Source organism: Octopus bimaculoides, chromosome 2, assembly GCF_046866305.1.
Source record: "Octopus bimaculoides isolate indiv1 chromosome 2, ASM4686630v1, whole genome shotgun sequence".
NCBI classification, from domain to species: Eukaryota; Metazoa; Mollusca; class Cephalopoda; order Octopoda; family Octopodidae; genus Octopus; species Octopus bimaculoides.
This window is the reverse complement of record NC_142929.1, coordinates 51,695,813-51,705,891: the sequence shown is the minus strand read 5'-3', so window position 1 is coordinate 51,705,891 and position 10,079 is coordinate 51,695,813. Positions and strand designations below refer to the sequence as shown.

The 10,079-nt window shown below is 40.4% G+C and overlaps 1 long non-coding RNA gene across 1 annotated transcript; it reads right to left on the bottom strand.

Moving 5' to 3' along the window:
• Positions 1 to 218: 218 nt before the first annotated feature.
• On the bottom strand, positions 219 to 8,855 carry LOC149137057 (uncharacterized). Its single transcript, XR_016238974.1, has 2 exons — positions 7,545 to 8,855; positions 219 to 4,736 (listed from the first exon to the last, which is right to left on the bottom strand). It is a non-coding gene; the product is annotated as an uncharacterized LOC149137057 (long non-coding RNA).
• Positions 8,856 to 10,079: the final 1,224 nt, after the last annotated feature.

Below are 10,079 nucleotides of genomic sequence, written 5' to 3'. Positions count from 1 at the left end.
TTCTCAAAACCAAAACCCTTTGCAATTCAAAGATATTCCTTTCTACAATTAACTTGCAACTATGTAAATTAAATATTAACTACGTTACATTCAAACCTCCCTTATATACATTGCACATATATATACACTAGATACATTATGCAACAAGATTTAGAGATTCTTATAAGACTACAGGCACTGCTATTTTTCTGCAAACTTATGAATAAAGATGAAATACAAAATATTCTAAATTTTATTTTGGTTTCTTTAGAATTGGCAGAAGGCTACATTGGCACAAGGTCAAATATTTTGAAGGAGTTGGGTGAAAGAAACTGACATTTGTCCTTCCCAATGGAATTAAATGTGAAAAAATGAAATGGATTCAAAACCAAATTTGGTTTCAGCTTACTTGAAACTTACATATTTCTCTCTCCTTCTACACATATCATATATGTATGTGTGAGTTTGTGCACATGCACAAGTAATGGGAAGGGTTGCCTCATATTGCTATGAAAAAATAAAAGGATAAATAATAAAAAAATTATGCTTGCAAACTACTGAACAAAAGTTGTGAGACTATACTTTGTTACTGTTGAAGCCAGAATAAGATAAAAACCTGTCCGGAGTTAATACTTGTAATTTGTGAGGAAACTAATAGACATAATATTAGTCAGTGATTAAAAAATCAGCGATTCATAATATTAGTCAGTGATTCAAAAATTGTCACTATCTTTCCAAACCCTGCTGCATTTCACATGGAATTTTTGCTCCTCTAAAGTTGCTTTTGAGTATAAGTTGACGTACCTTTTTTCGGACATAAATTTTGGTCTGAAAAATTTGACTTGTATGTCAGAAAATATGACAATTGTATATAGGTACTCGATCACCAAATATTCAGTTATTTGTTGTGGTTTCAGTGATTTAGTTTGGGGTATGTGGTGTGTGTAGACTGCACAGGGTGACCACTTTATAGAGGTGTTTGCTGTAGTTGAAGATATGTTATATTTAAGGAAGAGGGCAGCCAAAACCCATGCTGTACCACAATATTGTTTTGCCTCAGTTAGCTCTGATAAGCAGACTTATAATCAAAGGCTTTCTAGCCATGACATTCATGCCTTCTTTTCAAAAATAGTGCATCTAGAACAACACTATTCATTGTGTTAGTTTTTATGAGATTAAAGTGTGATTTGATGGAGATGGGATTTTTATTTCTAATCAAGGGCCCTATAGGGGCTCTCCCACATGCCCGTCACTAAGGAGATGCACTGGATGGCACTGCCCTCTCACTCACTATTCAATGATGTACCCTCAGATTTACAGTGATACACTTATTTTCAAATTCTGCTTTAGCATTGATATAAATTAGGGCCCACTCAGAGTATTCCGAAGCACCCCCAGGCACCAAAGTGTGACAATAGGCCTGCTCTCCTGTCAGCTTGAGTTAAGAGAAGACAGAATAGTGTGTGTGTCAGTGAGAATGCATGTGTAAATCATCATCACCATCATTTAATATCCGTTTTCCATGCTGGCATGGGTTGGACGGTTTCACTGAGGTCTGGCAAGCCAGATGGCTGCACCAGGCTCCAATCTGATCTGGCAATGTTTCTATAGCTGGATGCCCTTCCTAACGCCACGTGTATTTGTTAAACTTTTACAAGAAAAAGGTTGACAGTAACTGACTTTAAGGATTTGATTTGCTTGACAGAAAAAGAAACATTAACATGCATGGATGCGTGTGTGCGTGCGTGCGTAGATGTGTGTGCGTGCATGCGTACGTACATACCTACCTACCTACCTACCTACCAAAAGGTGAAAAATGCCAGAAAGAAATTTGTAAACCTATCTAACTTTTGCTTCAGGCAAAGTTTTTGTTTTGTCAGGAATTAAAAGTAAAATTTTTAAAATTCTAATTTTAATTCATTTTCAAGAAAATGGAGGTTTTCTGGCTCTCTATATCTCGGTTAAATTTCAAAATTCAATCTCAGTTACTTTAATAAGAAAAATCTTAACAAAATAATTATAAACCGATAATTGCCTATCTATGTATAATCCTTTTGAATCTTTTTGGTTTGATGGGCAACATTTTTCAGAGGAAATAGGCAGCACTTCGCCCATTTGGTTGCTGAGACGCCATCAATGATGTTGGTGGTTATTTGTCTAGCTCCAGAGTTGGAATGTTGGAAAGACTGTCTCCAGAGTTGGAATGTTGGACATAGACTGCTTGTACGTCTGGGCTCTTCGCCGGTCGGCGAGAAAGAGAATGAATAAGGGCGCGAAACTTGGATGTCGAATGACCACGCATGCGCACGAGACTCTTCCTGTATTCCTTCCGGAACTAGTCCCTGCGCATGCGTGGATAAGCTTTCCGGAATGTCTGCTATTAAGGCGTCACTACATGGCTCCCCCGCGAGTGCCGAAAGCACGTAAATAGAAAATTTGGAGGGACGCCTGAGGCAAGATGGCCACCGAAACCACCCACAAGATGTGGTACAAACACACACACAAAGAAAAATCAAAGAAATGAATGTACACTTGTGAGATACATGCATGCAATGTACAAATGAATTGACAATGATAAAACAACCGTGATGACAACTGTCCAGGAAACTGGAATCACGCAATGTAAAAGTCTGATTGTTTTTTTCTGAAAGGAAAGAAAATATATGAGTGCACAAGTGTGTGTGTGAGAGAAAACACAGAACATAGTAAAAGTGTTTGTAACATAGACTGTGAAAAGTCTTAAAACACTGAGATGGAGAAAACCAGTTCGTATTAAAATTCCACAAGGAGATAGAATGTCCATACGCAGGAAGTTGCGGTCAAGGAGCAGAGCTGTAGTTGAGCGTCGATGCTGGGACCTGTGTTACCTGGTACGGAATATTCTATTAAAGTTACACAAGGATTTAGAATGTTCATATGCAGGAAGTTGCGGTCAAGGAGCAGAGCTGTAGTTGAGCGTCGGATGCTGGCTGGGACCTGTGTTACCTGGTACTGAATATTCTGGCTGGTTAGTTCTGGTCTGTTGATCGTGAGTGGAAACATCCACTCTAACAGGGTCGAGATAAAACCGCGCTTGTTGATGTTGGTTGCTTGTGTATGTGTAGAAGTCATGTTGACGACGTTGGTAGTACGTAGAGTCGTATTGCTGCTGGCGACGTCTGGGGCGATGCTTGTAGTTCGTAGTGGTTGTTGATGTCGTCGCTGTAAACTGGCTGTAGCTGTGTTCTGTATGTGTGTGGTGGTAATGATGTTGACAGTGGTGTGTGGTGTTTGAAAAACGGGCATGTCGTACACGAAAGTTGAGGGTTTGCCAAGGTACGCTTCTTCAGATGGTCGGCAGACACAATCTCTGTACAACCATTAGCGTCGACCTTGAAGAAATTCAACCCAAGACTGCGGGTTGGGCGAGGCGTGTAAGGCAGCCTTAAATTGCCTATGAAAACGCTCAACCATCCCATTAGAAGCGGGATGGTAGCTGTTGGTGCGTATCAGGAGAGACAAATTTGACAGGGCGTCTATTTGAGAGGTACCGTTGGTGGCATTGCTGGAAAATGCTGTCATGAATTCGGAGCTGCGAGCGAAAATGACCAAAAGATCCCGTGCAAATGAAGATAAGCCAGTAACTCTTCCATTCTCCGGCCGAGAGAAACGGAGAGGTGACGAAATAAGCTGAACTGGGAACAAGTAAGCATCAACAAATGTTATGTACCCACTGAAATGTAACTGTGCATTTTACTGCTATTTTCAGCAAGTAGAGGACGCTGTGTAAGAATGAATTGACGTCTCGTGAAACATGTAGGAAATTGCTCAAAAAGTTGTTAGGATGAAATAACCGTGAAGTTTTTTGTGTGAAAAACCACAAAGGTCTCAGCCGCAAAGAAGTCTTTGGTTATAGGCTCTGGAAGTCATTGACAAGATGAAAAACTTTAACGTAGAAAAATTTTCTTAGCTTTTCACTTGTGATGGATGAGGATGTAGAGGCAATCCTGAAGTTGAACATCGCGAAACATACGAATTCAATGGCTGTTGAAACGAGGTCTGTAGATCTTTTAGCTCGGGGTACCAATTGTAGTATTATTGGTCGCAGTTCAGATTTTCGGCTGCAGTTGTTCTTTATTCGGGGTCATCAATTGTAAGGAAGTGCCGTGTGATGACCAAGAGAAAGTCCTGCAGCTGTGGAATAAGCTGATGCGAGTGAGTGTGTGCATTCTCTGGTGGTATTATTGGTCGGTAGATCAGAATCCTCGGCCGTGGTTGTTCTTGAGTCGGGGTCACCAATTGTAGGGATTCTCCGGGCTGCGTTTGTTCTTGCGTCGGGGTCATCAATTGTAGGAAAGTGGTTATACACCATTAGGTGTACACCGCTTCCGTACATTAAATTTCTAGAAGAAACAACGGAACGCAAATTCTGAAATATCAACACAACAATATTTATTTACAAAGGAAATAGGCAGCACTTCACCTTTTGGTTGCTGAGACGCCGTCAATGATGTTGGTGGTTATTTGTCTAGCTCCAGAGTTGGAATGTTGGAAAGACTGTCTCTAGAGTTGAAATCTTGGAGAGAGACTGCTTGTACATCTGGGCTCTTCGTCGGCCGGCGAGAAAGAGAATGAATAAGGGCGCGAAACTTGGATGTCGAATGACCACGCATGCGCACGAGACTCTTCCTGTATTCCTTCCGGAACAAGTCCCTGCTCATGCATGGATAAGCTTTCCGGAATGTCTGCTATTAAGGTGTCACTACAGGATCTTTCGCCTATCGGAACAAATTTAACATACAAAATAGAATTATATAATGGACAAACGCCTTTAAGCTATACAACAAAAGGAGAATTATTATACAATTACAACAACAATAAAAGAAAACAAACAAGGTCTTTCGACTATCAGACGAGTGCAGTAAGTTAGCACAAGGAAAAGGAAAATGGAAAAGTCATAACAGACCGGGTGGCAGGACAGAACAGATGCGAACGGCATGAAAGGCATAGTTACGTACGTATATACATACAAAAAGAGTTACGTACGTACATACATACCTACATAGAGCGAAAGAGAGAGAGAGGGAGACAGAGAGAGAGAGAAAGAGATAGAGCGAGTGAGAGAGGGAGGGGGCAGAGAGGGGAGAGAGAGAGAGAGGGAAAGAGAGACAGAGAGAGAGAGCGAGAAAGAGAGAGAGAGGGAGACAGAGAGAGAGAGAGACAGGGAGAGAGAGACAGAGATAGAGCGAGAGAGAGAATGAGAGAGACAGAGATACAGGAATAGAGCAAGAGAGAGAGAGATAAAGCGAGAGAGAGAGAGAGAGGGGGAGATAGAAAGAGCGGGAGAGAGAAAGATAGAGAAAAACAAGAGTGGCCGATGGTGGGGACGAACGTCAGGTGGACTTCAGTGCCTACCTGCACGCCCTGCTACGGCTGTCGACGGGCGAGGCACAGTGTTGCGAAAGACCCATCACAGCTGCGGACGTACGGGACGCGATGGCGGGCTGTGCAAGAGACAAGTCGCCTGGCTTGGATGGTCTTCCCTACGAATTTTATTGTCATATGCCGGACTTGTTTGGGGACGTCTTGGCAAGTGTGTACTACAACTGGCAGCAAAACGGGAGCATACCCAGTTTTGTGAGCCGAGGTGCGGTAACACTGCTAAAGAAGGACCCAAACAAGGGGGATGTCTTAGATAACTTCAGGCCCATCACTCTGCTTAACGCAGATTTGAAAATTTTGGCCAAGGTGCTAGCTGAGAGGTTGGCGCTTGTCATCGGCAAACTGGTCGACACGGCGCAGACGTGCGGCGTGCTGGGCAGAAGCATCCATGACAACCTCCACCTAATACGCTACATCATGGACAGGGTAGTTAAGGAACCCGGCATGGGTGGGGCGTTAATCAATTTAGATCAAAGTAAGGCATTCGATCGGGTGGACCATCGCTACTTGGCGGCTGTTCTCAGAGCAGCTGGTTTCGGTCCGGTCTTCCGCGGTTGGATCGCTGCAATGTACAGCGGCATCCGATCTGTGGTAAGGGTGAACGGCCACCTGTCGAAACCCTTTGACATAACGCGTTCGGTTAGACAGGGCTGTCCACTGTCGTCACTTCTGTACGTGCTCACTCTCGAGCCACTACTGCGGAAGCTGGCGACTTTGAGGGGCATCCCGCGAGAACTGGGTTGTGGGCGGAGCGTGTCTGTGAACGCGGACGACGTCACCGTCATAGTGTCGAGCGACAGCACGTCCAGCTAGTCGACGAGACACTACGTGAATACGAAGCGGTGACGGGAGCAAAAATTAACCCGGAGAAGTCGGTGGGTTTGCGTCTCGGCACCTGGAGAGACAAGCCCATGCCGTCGTCCACCTTTCTCTCTCTTGCTCCTCTCTCTCTCGTTCCTCTCTCTCTTTCGCTCCTCTCTCTCTCTCTCGCTCTTCTCTCTCTCTTGCTCCTCTCGGATCTTTTTGGTTTGACAGGCAACATTTTTCATTTATGTTTTATGTAGTGTTTTTGGTACTGAAACACTTTCAAACTTCGTATACTTGTATGTATTGTGATATAGAACAGATAAAAAATTTTGTAGCTGATAAGGGAAAAAAAGGCCATCAAAATACTTGAATATTGCCTGCACTTGTTATTGGAGCTGGCAGAATTATTAATGCACTTGGTGGAGGTGCATTAATAATTCTGAGTTTGATTTGAAGAAGATTTGGCTGCTATTTCTAGGAAATGAAGCACTTGGTGGAGGTGCATTAATAATTCTGCCAGCTCCAATAACAAGTGCAGGCAATATTCAAGTATTTTGATGTCTTTTTCCCCTTATTAGCTATTACTCAATCAACTGAAACAAGTAGAATAGTGTAATTCAAGCATAATAGCAGCCAAATCTTCTTCAAATCAAACTCTACCATCATTTAGAAAATGTGTTACTGAGTACTAGCGAAAAATTGTTACAAACACAGATACGCACAGCGTAATTTATTATATAAACAATATATGCGTATAAATTACCATTTTTCTGTAATTTTGTCTGCTTCAAAAGAAAACAAACCAAAAAACCGGATGAAATATGTCAACAAGGGATTAATACCATATACACAGCCACAGCAGTAACTGTATTCAACTGAATAGACGTCAGTCATTGGTTGAAATTACAGAAATACGACAACTTTAACATGAAATAACTTGCGATGTACAATTTTTTGTTAAGAAGGCTAAGAGAAAAAGTTGTTTTGTATGACATTCTACCAGTGTCCCAAGTTTGAAAGTGTTTCGTTAAGAAAACAAGTGTTGCCCGTCAAATCATAAAAATCCCCTACCGACCTATCAAAAGGTGAAAAATGCCAGAAAGAAATTTGTAAACCTATCTAACTTTTGCTTCAGGCAAAGTTTTTGTTTTGTCAGGAATTAAAAGTAAAATTTTAAAAATTGTAATTTTAATTCATTTTCAAGAAAATGGAGGTTTTCTGGCTCTCTACATCTCGGTTAAATTTCAAAATTCAATCTCAGTTACTTTAATAAGAAAAATCTTAACAAAACAATTATAAACCGCTAATTGCCTATCTATGTAAAGCTTTTTACTTACACTAAAATTTTGAAGAAAATCAATTGAGGGGAGGTAAATATAAAGATTGTCTCCCTTGAATATTCAAAGTTGGTTTCTCTTTTACTCGTATCGTGATGTTTACATTTTGTAAGCAATCCCCATGCTGGTGTTGTTTGACTCGACAATATGTAGCTTAAGTCTCATTACCCTATGAGAGTACATTGCAGAGAATGTAGACAACATACACATTACTTTGGTTACTTGCTGGACAGATTTTGGTTGCTCTGTATAACATTTTAAAGTGAGAGGCTGAATTATCCCTGCTATAAAAATTCTGTTTTTAATGATAATGGTTTCATGTGTTGTTGGCACTCCGTCGCTTACGACGTCGAGGGTTCCAGTTGATCCAGTTGAGGGGATAATTTTAATCTTAATGATAATTTTCCCAGTTACTCATTAAAGTAACTGGAAACATTTTAATGATAATTTTCCCAGTTACTCATTAGTGTAACTGGAAACATTATCATTAAAATAAAAATTATACCCCCCAAAAGCCATCTTTACTCGTTTTTTCAAATATATATATATGTGTGTGTGTGTGTGTGCATGTTTGTGTGTGTGTATGTTTGTGTGTGTGTATATGTATAGAAATATAAAAAATAGAACAAAAACGTAATAGAGGACAGTAAAACATTCGGACAGAGAGACAATACAAAGGCAGACAGGAAAAACAACAATTAGAAAGACAGGCAAAAAAAAGACGGGCCATTCGTGGCCTTCTTTCCTCAGTCAAGTTACCAGAAGTCCCTACTGTTTCGGGCAGTCACACTTGAGACAGCTCGATCTGGTTGCCCCCAAAAAAGTCTAAGCTAAGTGCATTAAATTTTTTTTGTAAGAAAGCTAGCGAATATGTACAGCAACAAAAACTAAGAACAGAGGACATGGTACACAATTACAAATACAAACAAGAAAAGAACAACAGGTGTCTTTCGACTGCGAATGAATCAAATTGAGCTGGCATGTATGAAGTGAAAGCCTAAAGGCAGGAACATAACAGATGGACATAAGAGGTGTTGGCGGTCGGCAGTCAGTCCAAGAAAGAAAGATCATGGTTGGCTGGACTCTGGTCACGTGGAAGGAAGAGAGAGGGGTAGGGGGCATCAGGATTGACAGATTAGAAAAAAAATCAGAGATAAAGGGAAAGGTACAGGGGAGATATACGAGGGGGAAAAGTGGGAGTTAAAGAAAGAGAGAGCCAAGAAATGTGACAGAGAGAGAGAGAGAGGGGGAGCAAGAAAAAGAAAAGAGGAAGAAAGTATGAGGAGGATTAAAAGATAGAGTAAGAGTCGTACAAAATTTAGATACATACCTACTATAAGGTGAGCATAAATCATAAATCCCAAAAAAGAAGCACACTCTTAAGTTATAGAGCAGTATAGTATATATAGGGTAATCTTCCAGTTTCGGGAGGTAAAAAAAGTAAATAAAATACAAGGGAAATAACTTAACGTCTTACTAGTATTATCCTTACTATTCTGAAATGTATTTTTTTTTTTTTTTAGCTGTTTATAAATAAAATCGGTAATCTTCCACTTTCGAGGGGTTAAATAAATTACAAGGGAAATAACTGAACGACTTACCAGTATTATCCGTACTACTTTTTCTCTAAAACAGCATGCGACGGAATTTTAACAGGCAGAAAAGAATCTAAAACAGCATGCGATGGAATTTTTTTTTTTATAAAACTTCGAAATGTTTTTTTCTTTTTACAAACAGCATGCGACGGAATTTTTTTTTATAAAAGTTTAGGGTTAGGGTTAGGGTTCGGGTTATGGTTCGGGTTAGATGTTGTGTGTGATTTATATATAAACAGTTAACGTCAATCAAATCACGTGATTTATTTATAAACAAAGTAGTACGGATAATACTGGTAAGACGTTCAGTTATTTCCCTTGTAATTTATTTAACCCCTCGAAACTGGAAGATTACCATAAAATCACACACGTGATTGAAGTTAACTGTTTATATATAAATCACACACGAGATTGAATATCATAGTACCGGCTGCACAACATCTTATGGTAATCTTCCAGTATAGGGAAATAACAGTCAAACTAAAGCGTTTGACCCGAGCTCAAAAATAAAAAAAATAAATTAGTGTAATAGGTGTAAAACAACTTGCTGTGAACGAATATGAAGAATGCGCGCTCGCGAACGGGTGGGGTGAGGAGAGTACGGATAATACTAGTAAGACGTTAAGTTATTTCCCTTGTATTCTTATTTACTTTTTTTTACCTCCCGAAACTGGAAGATTACCCTATATAGATAGAGTTAGATAAGGTCGGTCTATGGAATTACCCTGGGTTTCACATCCATAAAGAGCTTAACTTTACAGTGTATCATCAAACCCCGTACCTGTTGGCATATGGCCTCTCTAGCCTTTAAATTTTTGTGGAGTAGCCAAGGTCATAAGCCAACAGGTCTAAAGTCTGATGATATGCTGTAATGCTAAGCACTTTATGAACCTAGGGTAATGCCATAGATCGGCCCTATCTCTCTCACTTCCTCTCTCTA